Below are 17,937 nucleotides of genomic sequence, written 5' to 3'. Positions count from 1 at the left end.
GATTACATACCTGCACAACGGCTTCATTTTCTGTTTTCTCCCCGTTGCTCTTGCGATACCATCATACAAGTGATGGGATGGGAAGAAACCTTGTTAAAATAGCTCCGTCTTCTAAAGATAACGCCGAGTCATCATGGCTGGCCATCAGCGTTTATCTGTATGTTATGTTTGGTTCGGACCATTGTAACTATTACATTGTTTTTACCTGCAATTGGCTGGCAACCAGTTCAGGGTGACCCCCGCTGCTAGTAGACACCTGGGATAAGCAGCAGGAGGGCCAGTAACTCTAATGACGACAAGCAGCTCTAGAAAATGGATGGGTGAATGTCTGTTTTGTGTTTTGTTTTTTTTCGCGCACTTTGCACACTCTCATGAATTCTTTGTGCCACAGCAGTGTCCAAGTACAGTATGAGGTGTACAGTAGTGACACCCTTGTCCTTGTCCCATCTTTTCTTGTGAAGGACTGAGCCTTTTGAGGCTTCTTCTGTACCCCTTCATGGCATTCACATGCTTCCAATTAATTTGTACGAAAGAGGAATGTCCCTGTGCTGTATTTTGTGATGTGACCATTGAGCCTTAATTCACCTTTAATTAATTTCTTTAGTATGTTGCTTAAGTCTCATTGTAGTAGTTTTTTGTCAGTGCAACTGGACCCCTGCCCACCCCACCTAACAGCTAAACCAATGGTCAGGTGCCACATTTGGCAGAGGTAGACTAAGACATGTAATTTGAGTAGTAAAGGAGTAGATAGAGGGTCTTTAAGACAAGAACAAGGAGCCATGTGGGCTTTCCCCATCTTGACTTCATGAGTGATCTTGCTCTAACATCAGCAGTATAAAACTATTGAATAAAATCTTATTCCAACCTGGGTCTAAGAGGTCTTCATTTTCATCACCAACCAGCATTGCCTGGTGGCAAATTCCGGAAACGCAGCTAGGCCAGAAATCACCACATTCCAAAGAGGTGATCTTTGAGCATTCATCAACTTCCCTTGTCTTTCATTGCCCCTGCCCACCTTCCCAGCAAACATTTTGGAGGTTTCTATTTTCCAATTTGCACAAAAACAAGTTCACAATTCTAAACAAATATTTTGCCTATGTAGCCTAATCTTGTTGAAGATAGTTTGAAGATCATTTGCAAATCGTTGTTTCTATTTCCACTTTACACAATGTCTCTCCTACATTGGAATCTGGTTTATAATTTCCTCTAGAATTGTCTTCATATTGTTTGATTGACCTTATTCCTAGTAAGCTGGTTCTAGATAATCAATGTAAAACCATGATCTTACTACATACCAAAGTACTCGGTATTCAAGTCAAGCTGCACTATACTTTTTTTTTTTAATGAATGCACTTAATAGTGATGCTCTGATCGATCGGCTGCTGATTGTGATTGGCCACTTTACGTGGAATAGAATGTGATCAGCATATGTCGAGCACAAAAATCAATTACCCACAGCTCGTGTTTTGCAGCAGACCAGCCTGGGTGCAGTATTGAGTCCTTCCTTACTACATATTAGGCCTTGTTCAGATTGCCTGCCAAAATCCGATTTTTAGCCGTTGTAGATTAAAACTGGATAGCTGGATTGTAGTCTGACAAGTCACAGAGCTCATCAGTCACAGAAATTTGATTTTTGCGGGATAGACTGCGACCCTATTCGGAAGGTGGTTCCATATCTATGTTTCAGTGTGAACAGCTCCAAACACACAGATCGGATTTTACTGTCCGTGAAGATAAAGATATGAAAAAGTCACTACCATTTGACAGTGCCCTTCTAATAAATACAGTACATAGACATCTCCTTCAAAGCACAGAAAAGTAATGACTATTATGTGAGCACATTGTAGGGGGGACGTGGAAACATTTAATACTTTATTTGACCAACCAACAATCAGAACAAAGAACAGCCGCAAGTGAACTCAGGTTGCAGGGGCAAGGAATACAATTTTTTAACGGAGTAACTACTGTACATTGGGCGTTGGAATGAAGTTTTCAAATGTACTATAGTTGTTATTGCTCGGCATTATATGATGCCCAACATTACTGTTGTAATTACAACAATTACACCACATCCTGTTTTTGACATTTGTGCTAGAGCACCCCATCAGATGGGTCAATAATGTAGCTCAGACTGAACAGGGCCAAATCAGATTTGGGCATACTAAAAAAATGTGTATAGTACTAAATATCGGGTTTGAAGAGTATTCCAATTGTAATCAGCTATGCCTGCAATTTGAACGCAACCAAACAGATCAAATCAGTTATTGAATCAGAACACAGTCATTTTGAAATAGCTTTTTTTTTTTTAAATAATAATAATGAAATAGCCATTTGGAATGTTGTTGTTATGATTTTTAACATCTGTCCATCATTTGACCAAAATAATTGACTGATTTGTAACTCAAATAACTGTTGGAACAGTTGCATGTGGCCTTCTGCCGATCCCCAATTGAAAGTATACTAATGTATTGCATCACGGTGTGGTGTGCGGGTTGCACTGCAGCAAATAGGAAAGCGATGCAGAGGGGGATCCAGACCGCCCTGAAGCTTATCAGAAGCACACCACTCTGAAAATATGGTTGTGTCTACAGGCACAGTATGTGGCTGTAGTTTCCCCTCAGAAAGCTTTAGGTTGATGTAATAAAATGACTTTGGTGATAAATACATGACACAATCACAGAAAATCAGGAAAACAGACATGAACCTTTTAGAAACATTGTTTTTTATTTTGGCCCAACCTGTATGAACATTGGGGAAAATAGTAAAGAACACAGAAGAAAACACACCAAACCTGTTCACTCAATCGAACATCATAACAGGACCTTCATTGCTGAATCCCGCGTTGATTGTATTGTTTGCTTTTTGGGGGGCGTTTATTTTATGGTTTCGGCTTATTATTTCTGAATGTGTATTGTTGCCAGACAGTGATCAGATGACAGCGTTTGCCGGCACTCCGACTTGGAACAAAATGCTTCAAGGCACCTTTTCAAATCCATAGCAGTCTACTCCACCCCTGGCAAACAAACAGACGTATTGACAACATAATTACACTGTGGAGACCCGCAAGCGCATGTACACAGATATATTTACTTGAGGATGGCAAAGTGTCACAGAGGTACTGGGAGTCGTCAGGTCTTTGATTGGATGTTTACAAAGAAAAGGGTGTCATCATTTGTCAACTCACTAAATATCGACCTTAAAAGCAACCATCACAAATAGACAGAGATGCAGACACACTGACACAAAAATAGTGCAGCAGAAGATACAGAATTCTGCAATGAACAAAGTGGTAAATACAGTATATCACTGGAGAAGGATGGAAACCCAAGTAAAAAACACTTGCCTTCCGCCTAATATTAATTATTAGATGTGATGACATACTTCCAAGTTGTATGGTAAAGGGATTTTGGTTATTTGTTATCTTTGGTCTGGGCAGTACTTTAGAGATGTGGCCGCTCATATTGTGGAGGCAAAAGAATTTTAACCAGCTACTGTAAAATACCATCATTTTTTTGTATACTCTTAGGCTTTAGAGCCGCTTCTCAATGAAACATTTGAACACATTCCATTCATAAAAGAAAACACAGGTGTTACAAAACCATTTTGACATGTAAAAACTTCCAGGCCTCTGGAAGATGACTTGAGCTTGAAGGAGATACCATGCAAATAGGCAAGAAACATTTTTAGAGTCACTTATCTATTTTTGCTACAGGCATCACTTTGAGCAGATGGGCCTTTTCCGTGTGCCTTCACCTGAGTGTCTGCTATATTTTAGCCATAATAGCAATAAATAAAATAATCTGCAAATTCTGCAAGGGACACCATGAAGTAGTTGCCAGCCAATCGCAGGAATCTGCAATTTATATGTACAAAATAGTATTAAAATTGTCTAATCAAATGCGAGGTTCAGTCTTCATCCATTGAGTTCTGCCTTTAAGAGTCAAACTGCTGATAATTTTCAAAGCAGCAAGTGAATGAGGAATCTTCTCATCGTAAACATTGCCATATGATTCACTAAGAAAATTCAAGATTCAACATGTTTATTGGTATGTTCACAGTGCAGAAATAAGTTTCTCCTTACATTGAAATTCTTACTTTGCTGTCCACACGAATGTTGTAAAAAAAGAATAATAATTACCATGAACCATGAGTGGGTATGTTATGTACAGATACTGTACCTACACTAATGTGCAAGTTTGTGTGGTGAATAAAATAAAGTGCATGTGTGCATAGTAGGTTAGGTATCACTATTTAACAAGTAGTGTGCAAGGGAAGGAGTAGCCTTTAAGTGTAAAACCAAAATTGGAAATAAGATGCATGGTCTTGGGATAGTCACAGCTGTATGAGATATATGAAGGTGATATTATTAGCTGTATTGTTCTACTGGTGGCTGTTGAGGAGTCTGATAGCCGAGGGGAAGAAAGAGTTTCTGAGCATGCTCGTCTTGCTAGTGCGGTCCAAGAACTGAACTGTATGGTACAGTACTGTACTGTACTGTACTGTATTCTATTGTAGTGCAGAGGTACCGGTCCGTGGATCAACTGGTACCGGGCTGCATGGGCAACACCCGAAATAATGTTTTGGAACTAATTTCGTTTATCCTTTATTGGTTCTCAAAGTGGGATCTGTTGCCTGACTGTAGGGGGTTCGTGAAATAATTTGGGTTATTAATAAAAAATATAGATTTATTTTCATTTAATTTTATATTAAATTGTGAAAGTATTCATGATTCTAGAATAAAGCAACCAATTCCACCACTTTAATATAATTTATAAAAATGTAACAGTTTTTAAATTTGTCAAAATGTGTTTTGTGCAGTGGTGGGTCGTCAGGGCCAGCAAGGCCTTCTCTGCTAGTCTAAAATAACTTGATATTACCATAACTATTATAAATTATGATAATTATAACCATAAGAAAAGTCAAATTCATTTTACATGTGTTTTTCTAAATATATATATTTTATATATAAAATTATTCTCTATTCTGTTGTTTTTGTCATTTTATATCCATTTGTTTACGCTCCTTGCAGTGATGTAGTTCTTTGTTGTAGTTTTTAGCCAATTTGAATTCAGCTAACTTGTGTCGCTATGCTGTGCAAAATATGCCTTTGTCAGAAGCCAGGGCATTCGCATCAACACAGCACGGGCTTCTGCGCAAGCACAGATGGATATGTCAGTGGCCCTAATGCTTATTTGTAATGATGGGTCTGGCAGCACCGATGCGCACGTCGAGCTCAGAGAACAATCCCCGTGGCGGTGCGCATACTGCTTCAAACTAATCAGGTGACCAACCCATGAACTCATTGAATAGCGTCGACACAGGAAAAATGCGGCAAAGTGTCTTTATAAGGAAGTGCGTCTGTAAACATGACGCAACCGCTGAAACCATCCAAATCACACGATAGCGTCACTGCCTTGTGAGCCTGTTATCGCTCCCAACATTCCAATAATTCACAAATTGCAGATAATTTTTCAATAATTCTATATTATTCAAACCAATTCAACACTCATTTTCAATGGGAGGCAGTCCCATTCTTTGTCAACTGGAATTGGCACTATCTGTGATATCGCAAAAGGCTGCTTGCACCAAGCCGGTGGTTAAAGTACCGGACCGACACGTGACCAGTCACTGATTCCCTCCCTGGTTGGGTTTGCATTTTCCTCACTTCTCTGATGAATGTTTTTCTATTTTAATATTTGCAATTTCATATTCTTCTACTTATTCACGAGAGGACTGCAGGTATTTTGTATTTTATTCTGAACATTTATCCTTTTCCCACAAATCCTCATTTTCTATTCCAAAAAGTCTCATTCACTTCCATTGAGCAAATTGGCATTTAACTATAAACATTTACCTGAAAAGTTTATTAAATTTGACAGTAGCTCATTCATTATATTTAACAATTTATATTTAACAATGATCTGTCATAATTCCTTATTTGTGACGTCTAGTGACGTCACTGGTATACACTAGGTCAGTTCAGTTTGTCAAGTGGGTTGCCGACAGGGATTTTTAATGTCCAGCAGGTGTCAGTATTTGATGAAACAATCCCAACACAGTATGACACATTAGTGTCAGTGTGTCAGCACACTCCATAATGCCTCATCAACCCATCACTACTTGACAGCTGTAATAGTCAATCGAGACATAAGTTCGCCATCTTGAGGCCTCAAGTTGAATGTGACGTGACTGGATGCTTACTGCACAAAGGTGGTGCTATATTGAGCCACCATATTTATTGTTAGAAGAAGTTAAAGTAATTGATAAATGGACTGATAAATGGACTTTCACTTATATAGCGTTTTTGTACCTTGGATACTCAAAGCGCTTTACACTAACGAGTCATTTACCTACTGATGACACAGCATCAGAAGCAATTGGGGGTTTAGTGTCTTACTCAAGAACACTTCGACATGGGAGATATGGGACATAAGTTCTACTTTCTTTGAAATAAGTCATATATGATAATATGCCCAAGATTAGTTTGTTAGTTGATAAAACAACTTGTGACTGTGGTTAGCATGCTAGCTAATGTCAGCATGTTTTATAGTGCTGCTTTGTATGAGTTTAGCGTAGTAGCACTTTCATTAGTGCCAGGCATTTTCCTTGGTATGTTAGCACACGCAACGGTTTTGCATAAAAAGAACTAATTTACATCTATTTAACATTTTCTATTGAAATAAATAGCATCTTTATTTCAGTTACATGATTGATTTCATCAATGTAATTTGTGAACGTTTTTGTAAGATGTATAATTCTTGAATATGGGACTTACCTGAGTAACTGAGTTGTAGCAATGTTTGGTAACACCTTATCAAACATAACCTTCTACTGTGAAAACTGTCTGGCTCATATTTTATGTACACTTTATACTCACTATCCCACAACTCCACCCCCAGTCTACAGTAAAAATCTCAAGCGTTGACCAGTCCATGGTGATAAAAAGGTCAGGGACCCCTGCTGGAGTGTCCTGTAGTATATGGTATTGTTTTGTATTAGATTTTACTGTACTGCACTATACAGTATTGTCAATCTCCGATAATACTCGTTAACAGGTGACACACAAGACACGATTCAAAACAAGTTTGTGTGTATGTCACTGCACAAATACAGGGAATGCAATAAGTTTTTAAACATTGAAAAAAATATTTTATGTGGCACAGTCACTTTCATTTAAAAATGAGTTCTGTCCCGGGTTGGGAAGGTTCCGCTAAGCCTCTACCCTGAACCTTTTCAGATCCTAGTTGCGACTAGGGTCTTCGGCTATGGCATTATTTTTGTGCCACAATTGCGAGCGCGCAAAAAATGTTTTGAGTGCATAAAATAAAACAGATTTTGATAGCAGGAAAAAAACTATTTAAAAAGTTGCTCGCTCAAAATTCGTTTTTGCTCGCTGGCAATAGCCCTCTCGCTCAACATCTCGCTCTCGCTCGCGATACTCCTCCCTCCCTCTCTCAAAATCGAGTTTGCTCAACATCGAGCTCTCGCTCACTCGAGTCGTCCTCTGAGTGCGCTCAGTTCTGCTCACACGTTACGTTTGTGCCACAAAGATAGCCAATCAGAGCTTGTGAAAGCACATTGATTGACAGCTTGGTATCCAATGAGATTTCTTGTTTTGATTTCTCGATGTTGAGTGAACGCGATGTTGAGCAGGGAGGGAGGAGTATCGCGAGCGAGAGCGAGATGTTGAGCGACAGCGAGCTATAGCGAGCGAGCAAAAGAAATTTTGAGCGAGCAACTTCTTTTCAATAGTTTTTTTTCCTGCGCTCAAAATCTGTTTTCGCTTGCTCAGTTTTATTTTCCCCGCTCAAATTTTTTTTTGAGCGCTCGCAATTGTGGCACAAATATAACGCCATATTTGGCGAGCTACCTGGGTAGTTCGAGGAGGGCTTGCTGTGCTAACTAACGCTGATTTGTTGGTTGAACTCGAGGGTGTGTTCTTTCAGTGTCAACAGCCGCCATTACGCTGTTGTTTACATTGTGGCCAATTTAACATTTTGAAATTGTGGAACGAGAGGAAATTAACAGATGGTTGGGTGCTCTGGGACAGACTCTACTGTGTATTGGCAGAGAAGAGGACATCCAACTCCAATTTGCCTCAACTACGAGAAAAGACGAGTTGCTGACTGGAATGCCCACTATGAGCTAGGACGTTAGTGATGCGTGGAGCTTTTGAACATTATAAACACATAGACTGAAGGAGATTTAATTCTTGGCGACCTGGATCAGAAATCCGCTACATTTAGTGTTCAGTACGTGTATTCTTTTGTATAGCTTTTTGGTGTAAACAACATGCCGAGAAACGCTGAAACACCAGCCGAAAACGAGTCCGCGGCATGCGCTAGCCCGAAAGCTCTGCATCTGGCTGTAATGTTGTGTCGGGGGATGCCATTTGTTCCTTTTGGAGGTGATGACTTGTCTTGATTTCTCCTGGGCTAAGACTATATCTGCTTCATACTGACATTTTGTCATCTCAATCTTTATTAGAATAACACCGTTCCAGGAACCCACTATTTTATGGATATATTGGATTTAAAAAAAACATGGTTTTCCTTTTAAGGGGGAGTGCAAATCCCCTGCCACTGCCACGTCATCAGTCCAGTTTCAATAATCTACCTCCTTCACTGTCCCTCGGTATAAAAGCAAACGAACAGACCTAAGACCGGGAACCTCCGACCTGGTTCCCCACGACCAGGAAGTCATAGTTCCAGGGCTTTTTTTGGTGTTAAAGAGGCTTATGATTACCATTGTCTTACGAACCCACTCTGTTCAGTAAAAAAAAAAAAAAAAAAAGTAGTTCCTTTCTGAGTGCTATGTTCTTTGCATAATTGTCCCTTGCAAATGTTTCATTTATTTAAACCAATGTTATTATCACACTGACCCAAGAATCTATAAAATAACGTTTTTAAATGATTATTTTATTTACTTGGGGAGGGTGGGGATCTGTAATCTGACCCTGTGTGAAAAAGTAATTATCCCTCTTGTTAAATCATAAAGCAACTGTGACTAATCATAGTTTGGGGAAATCTGAGTTCAATTTCAGGGACCAAATCCAAACCTGATTTGCACCACCTTCGTTGAATCAAGAAATCACTTAAATATAATCTGGTAGACAAAGTGAAGTAGGCTTCAAAATCCCTAGAACATATCATGATTCGTTTTATTTTGTGAGGAGAAGCAGTTTGGATGATGGACCACAACATTGTACACAACACAGCCCTAAGTCAGTCTTGTAGTAGACCCCGATCAAGGTTGACGCTTTATTGGTGAATTTTGATCTTTTATTGATGAGCGACATTGTCCTTCATTGCCATCATTGTCACTTTTACCATAATTACATACACCTGTAATACACCACGTAAGAGCTGAAAACAAAATTCAAACATGTACAAATATAAATTCAAAACAATGTTCCGATTGTAATCAAACGCACATGAAGTGAAATTTAAACAGGGAATGAGAACACACCTTTTGCCTCTTCGGAGGGACTTGCAGGCTACCGTTCAAAACTCAAAGCTCCGTGCCAACGGACAAATCAAGCTACCTTTTATATATACACTGCAAAACCGGAAGTGCGAAAGAATAATAAAAGTGTCCGATACAAGCCGGAAAATGCCTTTCATGCATCAAATCCTAAGAGGAAACCGTGGCCGTAATGGGTATTTACAGTCTTATGTTTGATTTTGTGCTGCAGGTTTACATTATGGTGGTTTATTTTTGGTTACTATGTGAATTTATATAAAGAAATACAATTTGAGGTGAGAATCTTCATCTTATGTGTTGATTTCTTTATTGGGACGTGCTAGCTAGCTAATTGGACAAAACACATTAGGAACAATACAAACCATCTACTAATCCTTGATTTTTGTATACCAGTTATAACTTTAACTTTTTGGCTGCTGGGAAATGAAAATATAGGCCTGAAAGAGGGCATTTTTGGAGAACAATCAAAATTGATATTTTTGTCTAAAAAAAAAATCAAAAATATTCTTACACAAAAATATTCCTGCTGAAATCACCCTCCTGGTAAATTTTGAGTTATTGGGATTATCACAAGAAAGCCCATCGTGGGTAGAATTGTCTCCAAATGCCTACTCCACAGCCTCCTGAAATGTCACAGATACCCCCTTATACCAGTCGATCTCGTAAAATGTCAAAACAAAACAAAAAATCCTCTCAGTCGCACAGTTAGACTGCAGTTTGCACTTGACTTGGCATCGCACACGAAAATAAGACTAGTTCTTTTGTATCTGACAGAAAAGTTATGAGAATCCGGCTGTCAACATTTTTTTTTTACAGACAATACCGTTGCGGCTGAACCATGAGCCATCTGTGTCTGTGATAGGATTGTGACAATAGTGAAGAAGACGATGATGATTATGATGGATGGGGAATTAGTTTTCGATCAGTGGCAGTCAGGTCATTGTACTGCATCTCACCCCTATGTCTGTGTGCCTAATCAATACCAACAGCTCACAGTCCATTAGCAACTTTTTCTCTCCTCACTCGGTCCTTTTCTCTGCTGCCACAAGAATCACAGTTGTCAATATTACTGCCTGTCTTAGCAACTTGAAAAAATGCATCTCTTTGATACCTCACTTTTATTTCTGTATTTGAGGCATATTGAAAATGATGTCTGTTGGTTCTCTCTTACTGCATCAGCCATTAGCTCAAGAAAGATCAGTATGGTTATTTGCCTTTTTGTTTTATTTTTTCAAGAAGCTGCCTATTTGAAAAAAAAAATGTTAGTTCCATCAAACATTTGTTGGTCATGTTTGAGTGAAAAAAAGTAAAATGTCATTGTCAGGGCTCCTGCCCTAATGCCTTGAGACTCCATATTTCCTGTGTGTCTGTCAGAGAAATCTCTAAAAGAAGACGAGGACAAGCCTAGCTGCTAAGCAGCAAAAAGAGTAACTCAGACCAGCCAAGATTGACTTTTCTCTGCCATGGCACAGGAAAAAAAACGGCAAATGAACTCATGCGTTGCCGGCACTAATTCATCGCTCAAGCGTCCTTGCCTGGTTTTTATTCATTCAGCAAAGCATTGCACATTACAAGACATAACAAAAAGAGACAGTCGGGTGCCACAGACAGCTGGGCCAAGGTCCCAGCTCACACTTTCCTGTGTCAACAGCTTTATCTAAGGACTGGGGCGAGATGAACTAGGACTGCATACATGGATAGCAAAGCATACTATTCTAGACAAGAAATAAGCACATAATGATAACAACCTAATATAGGATTCCCCCCTGATTATCATTATTAAAACACATCAAATGATGCCGAAAGCTATTGCTTGAGTGGGAAGAAAACTACCCAAAACCCAGTGGAAAAATGGTAGAAACCCTTCCCAAGCAAGAGCTTGTTACAAAAGAATAAAAAAAAGCAAAAGCTAAAGCTCTTTTTGGTCCAATACATGTATATAGACATCACAACCCATATCAACATCCTATGTCTAAAATCTTTTCCGTAGGTGCATTTTGAATGGTTAACAAAGTTGTTGAATCGTCGTCAGGGTCAGAGTCAACAGGTTGATATTCAGTCCTGGCCATGGTCACTTGCGCTGCTAACCCCAACAGCATCCATGATTGTCTGTTTTGGATGGTTATAACTTAAGTAGCATGTAATTGTGAGGCTGTGTGCGTAAAAGGTGCCTCCGTGAAATCAGTCAACGTGTTTACCTTATGATTGAGCAACTCGGTGCGTTTGTTCACAGTCAATGGAAACAGAGCACCAATTATGGCAAATGCAAACCCGCTGCATTTGCTTTGTCAATCAATTTGTCTTTATCAGGAACGCTCCAGGGAATGCCAATCTCATCAAAAATAGACTGAAATTTGTCTGGTGATTGGGACTGGTGGTTTTTCAGTGTTGTGTTTGGATCTATGGGTGGAGTTCTCAACACTGAAACAAACATAACGTTTATCACTGTTCCCGTGATGTCCGTCAGGAGCTGGTGGTTACCCATGACGCTGGTGGGCAACCGCTGTCTGTGAGAGGTAGGCGTTGTTGGTCGTCCGGACACAAGGGCGCCGCCCAGCACCAAGCAGCATGCTGCTCGGAGGAGTGCTGGCAGACAGGCCATTCTCCTGAGAGGGGTGTGTTTACCACAAAAACCCTTTCTCCCACTGTGGTCTTTTGTTGGTACACTGTCCGTGCACTTGGGGGTGCTGATCCTCACTTCAAGGGACTGGCGTCGCTATGCCCGTCAACAGGGGGTCAAAGGATCTTGCACTGAGACTGATGGATCCACCCGTCGCGTCCTTCAACTTTCACCGAAGTTGGTGTCGCTGCGATCATCTGGAATGGGCCATCCCAGCGTTCATTGTCCCAACGAGGTCGACAGCACCTTGAGGAACACATGGTCTCCGATCTGGACCCGGTTTTTCTGTGGGATAGAACACACTGGCCAGTCATTGTGCTTATGCATCTCCCTTGTGGCAAACAGTCTTTTCATGTGAACTGGAATAGAAAATCCACTAGGTGGCTAGTCAGGCGTTAAGTCTGGTAGTCTGTATGGTCCTCCATATACTATTTCAAATGGTGATAATGTTTTTCCTTCAGCGGAACAATTCTCATTCCTGTGGCCACAATAGGAATGCAATCTGGTCGCTCTCTCTTTATCGCTTGCATTGTTTATTATGAGTATGGCCTTGACTGTCCCATTTGTTCTTTCAACAAGCCCTTCTGATAATGAACAGTTCTCCAACTTTTATAACAGGTTTTTCACAAATTGTAATCCATTGTCACTTCTAATTACTCTCGGAATGCCAAATGTCAGTATGATTCGATTACACAATGCTTTGACAACTGTTTTTGCATCACAATGTGCTGTTGGGAATGAGTCAACCCACTTTAAGAATGCATCTAATATGACGAAACAATATTGCTTTCCTAATGCCTTATTTGATTCAATGTCATCCATATATATCATATGAAATGGTTCGGGTGGTTCTGGAAATTTGCCTCCATGTGGTCACAAATAAACTTGCGCATTGTTGCAAAATCAGATATCACAACATTTACAAAAAAAATTAAATTGAGTATAAGGTGAACCCATACGCAACTGATCATACATATTCCCCCCTATTGACACATGGCAAAGCTCATGTGTCAACTTTGCTGCGCATTCAAATCAGGACTTTAGTAACCATGGTTCTAACTGTCAATCTACTTATTTCTTCAATATCTTGTTAAGCTCCTTTATTTAGACAATATTGCTGCTCCAGTTTGGGAGCTGATGTTTTCTTTGATTTCAAGATGGTCTGTGTGTCTTGTTCATCATGTAGCGTGTCAATGCGGCTGTCTTGTGCTTTAGCAAATGTGGGCACACCTATGACTGTTTTTTTTGGCTGCTTTGTTTGCCTAATCAGTTTCCTGTTGTAATTGGCTCGTTTCTTTTCTTATTGTGGTTTTGAAGCCACGGTTTGCCCAATGTTGACAAGACACATGCCACACTCGCTGTCTGTCCATATTGTAACATCTTTGCTTCCAAATATTTCACACGCTTTGATCAGCGCGGCCAATTCATCCAGGTTAGGGTTAGGGCAAATTCAGCTGCTTGCAATGAACATGTCAATTTTAATGTTCCTTGAAACAAAATTTTCATATATGTAGTAACTACATATCCCACCCTTTTGCGGCTGTTTTCCCCTTTGCTAGCTGAACCGTCAACAAAAACGACTTCTCCAGTCGGGAGAGGGGTGTCAGTCAGGTCAGGTCATGGTTTGGTGGAAATTTGGACGTGGCTTCCACAGTCGTGTGGGGTGCCGTCTACAGGTGTGGGCAAAAATGTCGCTGGGTTTAATGCTCCATATCTAACAATTACAATGTGTCCCTGAAATAATAGTAACACGGTGCAATATAAATGTCATGCAGGTGATAAGAGTGTCATTCTTGTTTCCAACAACAAATACATAGGGAACCCTCAATGTGAGGGGGTGAAAAAACACAACCTCCGCTGAAGCCTCCACTGCCAATGCTGCGGCTAGCACCACCTGAACACCTTCAGGGGTTGGCCCAGCAACTGCATCCAATTCCTTCTAATAAAATTCGACTGGCCTCAGTTTCCCGCCACGCTTCTGCAACAAGACTGATGTTATGAATCCCTGTCTCGCTGTCACTCTTTGCTCAAATGGTTTGCTGTAATCCAATACGGATGAATTAATTAATTCCAATTTCACACTCTCAAATGCGTCGGCAGCTATTTTCATAACTGATGTCAGACAGTGGCCTAGTCAATTCAAAAAAAAATTTGGGAATCCATTTGCTACAATAATTACTCAGCCTCAAAAATGACATTATTTGTCTTTTGGTTTGTGTTTTTGGGCCTTTGCAACGGCCTCCTTTTGTCTATCACTAACAATTCTGCCATCCTTATCTCGTTTGTTCTGCAACCTTCTTCCATTTGTTTTCACTTGCCCAAAATCTTTCTTGCCACAACTCCAAAATTCTTATGCATTCAATGTTGTCTTTCAACTCTCTCTTACAACCTTCTTTTCCTCTACCACAATTCCCGTTTCCAACACAATGCACTTCCTCTTCTCCATCACACCAGAATGTCTGTTTTCTTCCCAACATTCTTCTACCTTTCTTCTACTACTCTACTCTCAGCTGAATATCCAATTTATCTAGTCTCTGAGTGTTGGAGTTCACTCACGTCTACATTTTTTTTCTTTCTGATATAATTCCATTTAGCCTTGCATTTTTTCAGCTGCTGTCAATATGTTCAGCCTGTTTATCCATTATCTACTATGACGTGATTTGTTTTTAGAAAACTCTCGCAAACTATACTATATCAAACAATTAACATGTCACCTGGTTCATCCTCCTTTTGCACAGTTGAATCTATTTTTCTGTAAAATTTGATACTATCATGCTAATCTCTTCAGACAATTATTACACTATAAGGCATCAATCTTCTACCTTCTTGATTCATATTTTGTAAGGTGCCAAGCTTTCCTCCGCTTTTATGTACTTGTCTTTTGAGCAGGGCCTGTATACAAAAATAATTCTGCCCTTTCTGCCTCCTTCATCTTAACATGCAGGATTTGCTACTTGGATCATGAAATACAACTCCCTATCACATATCTATGCAAATTTTATACAGGTGTGGTCATATTCCTGTTTTCAGAAAGTGGAAGATAAATTACAAAATAAGTTGTAGTTGCGGTAAAATGGGAGGCAGAGGCCTCTGATTGCCACCCCTGCACTCCGCGCCCCTGCTTTGTCCCATTATCTGCAATCCTTGCAAGCAGCTTTGTTTGGTGTCTACTTGGCAGTTTTATTTTCTTTACAGGTCATTTAATGGCCGCTGCTTTTTCCTTATCCAATTTTTTTCTTTTTTTTATCGATTTTGCTATTTGAAATTTTTCTTTGGCTTTGTTCTAAAACATTCGGTGGTCTCTATTAATTTCCCAATTTCAAATATTTTCCACTTTGAAGAACAACAGCAACAACAACAAAATCAACTTTAGCAATAACGACAATTCTCACAACTATGGCAGCAACAATAACAACAACACATGCAGCAAACTGTGTGAAAATTTAAACAGAGCAAGCTTCACAGGCTTACACTCACAATCACTTCTCATTTTCATGCCACAGTCTCCCAAACTGTCTATCAAACGACAACAGACATGCCTAAATATTATTAAGCCATGAAAATACATCATTTACAATCCATTCAACATTCTCTGGCTATCCATTCCTGGCATAGCCTCACATATACCACAACAACCTTGTCTTTTTTATTTGTGTTTCAACCACTAATTATTTTTGCCAGTTAATCTAGCATTTGAATACATCCTAATTCATAATAACCTCAGATTTAAAACCATCTCAAATTTGTCATTTTGACTTTTAACCATGCAGACTAGATAAAGCATGATCTAACAATGCCTTTTAACCTAATTTCAACCAATATCAATGTTTATTTCTAACAATCTAACATACGAACATGTAACACACCAATAGTTACACACCAGCAAACTGACAGGTACACACGCCATCACACAACATACACACAACATACAGTTTACAACGTATATGTGGACTCTATTAAGCATGTACAAGACACATTTTTTGCACACACCATTTCACATGGCTTTACTCCTTTGGCTTCATGTCACCCCTCAGTACTCAGATGTGGAGCTGAGACCCAGTCCCGAAAAGGGGTCTTAATGCCGTGGCCACGGTCTTGCCTGGTTGTCAACTCCGTATCTGAAAGCCTCAGGGTTTAAGAATATGGTGGTACAAACTCTCAATTGTTGGTGTCTGTTTTCCACTGTTAATTTGGGGTTCCTGTCTGGTTACATTAGTTGCTGACAGGGCAGTGGCTGTAGTCAGATCATTGTCTACTGTCTTTTTTTCTCTTTTTTGTCAGCCACTTTCCTCTCTCATTTCTGTCTGGCTCTATCAACTAAAGTCTTGAATTTAAACCACTGTTTATAATCACTGTTATTACTCTTTTCTCTGTCCTTCAATGACAACTTTCTCAACACTTTCTCCAATCCACCACAGTCATCTACATCCCCTGAAAAACCGTATTGGATTTTCCATTTTTCCACATACTTAGTACTTTCTATTTCTTCTAAACGTACATTTTCTTTCAATTCATCTACAGTGTAACAACATTCCTTTTCCCATTCCCACTCCTTGGGCCGAGTTGTGACCTTGGAGGACTTATTTTTCTTACTCATGATTGACTATGTTTCCTTTGTCACGGGAAAAACGCTACGTGTCTGGTGTCTTGTCGGATACCGAGCTTCTACCTCGAAAGGCGGATATCCCCAGGTGTTTATACTCATGACCGTTTCACCAGTTTTAGATTTCCCGTCACTCAGGACATTCACTCCACATTCATTCCACACTCATATATCACAGAAATGATCAGTAACTGTGCACCGAATGTTAAAATTTCTCTTTTTAAGTCAGGCCGTTCGTTTGAAGTCCGATGGACTGTTCGTTTAAGGTCCAATGGACCGTTCAGTCTCGTCAGACTGAACCCGTCAAGACGTTCGTTTAAGGTCCGATGGACCGTTCGTTTAAGGTCCGATGGAAGGTGCCGTTTAAAGTCCAATGGACTGTTCAGACTGAACCTGCCAGACTCGTCAGGCTCACCTTTACTGTTCGTTTAAGGTCCGATGGACCGGGCAGACTGACCTTTTTGTTCTTGCAATCTCTCCGCTGGTTGAGTCACTCTGGTTCGTTGGATAATGTTTGCGTTCCTCCGGTGAGTGGTGTCCGACGTCTGGCCTCGTGGAAAGGAGGGCTTCCAGAATCCAACAAATTTCAACGGTGCACCGATTGGTTCAGTTGTCGTCGATTGTCCACCGAAGGACCATGTTAAAATGTCAGAGAAATCTCTAAAAGAAGACGAGGACAAGCCTAGCTGCTAAGCAGCAAAAAGAGTAACTCAGACCAGCCAAGATTGACTTTTGTCCTCCATGGCATAAGGAAAAAGCTTGGCGAACGGACTCATGCGTTGCCGGCGCTAAGTCATCGCTCAAGCATCCCTGCCTGGTTTTTATTCATTCAGCAAAGCATTGTACATTACAAGACATTAAAAAAAGAGACAGTCGGGCGCCACCAACAGCTGGGCCAAGGTCCCAGCTCAAACTTTCCTGCGTCAACAGCTTTATCTAAGAACTGGGAAAAGATGACCTAGGACTGCATAGATGGATAGCAATGCACACTATTCTAGACAAGAAATAAGCACATAATCATAACAACCTAATATAGGATTCCCTTCACAGTGTCCAAGTGTGGGTGTGGTGTGGTGTGAGTTTAGGGAAGATTCCAGTTGGAATAGGGTCCAGATATGAGCAATCACAATCAATCGAATAAAAAAACCCAGCCATGAAAATAACGTAAGTCAGCGACGATGTAACATATACATACAAATTGGACCGCACACACTTTATTTTTATTTTATTT

This window comes from Hippichthys cyanospilos, chromosome 6 (genome assembly GCF_059441005.1).
Source record: "Hippichthys cyanospilos isolate Australia breed blue-spotted pipefish chromosome 6, RoL_Hcya_1.0, whole genome shotgun sequence".
Lineage (NCBI taxonomy): Eukaryota > Metazoa > Chordata > Actinopteri > Syngnathiformes > Syngnathidae > Hippichthys > Hippichthys cyanospilos.
The sequence above is the reverse complement of the archived record's forward strand: the minus strand, read 5'-3'. Positions refer to the sequence as shown.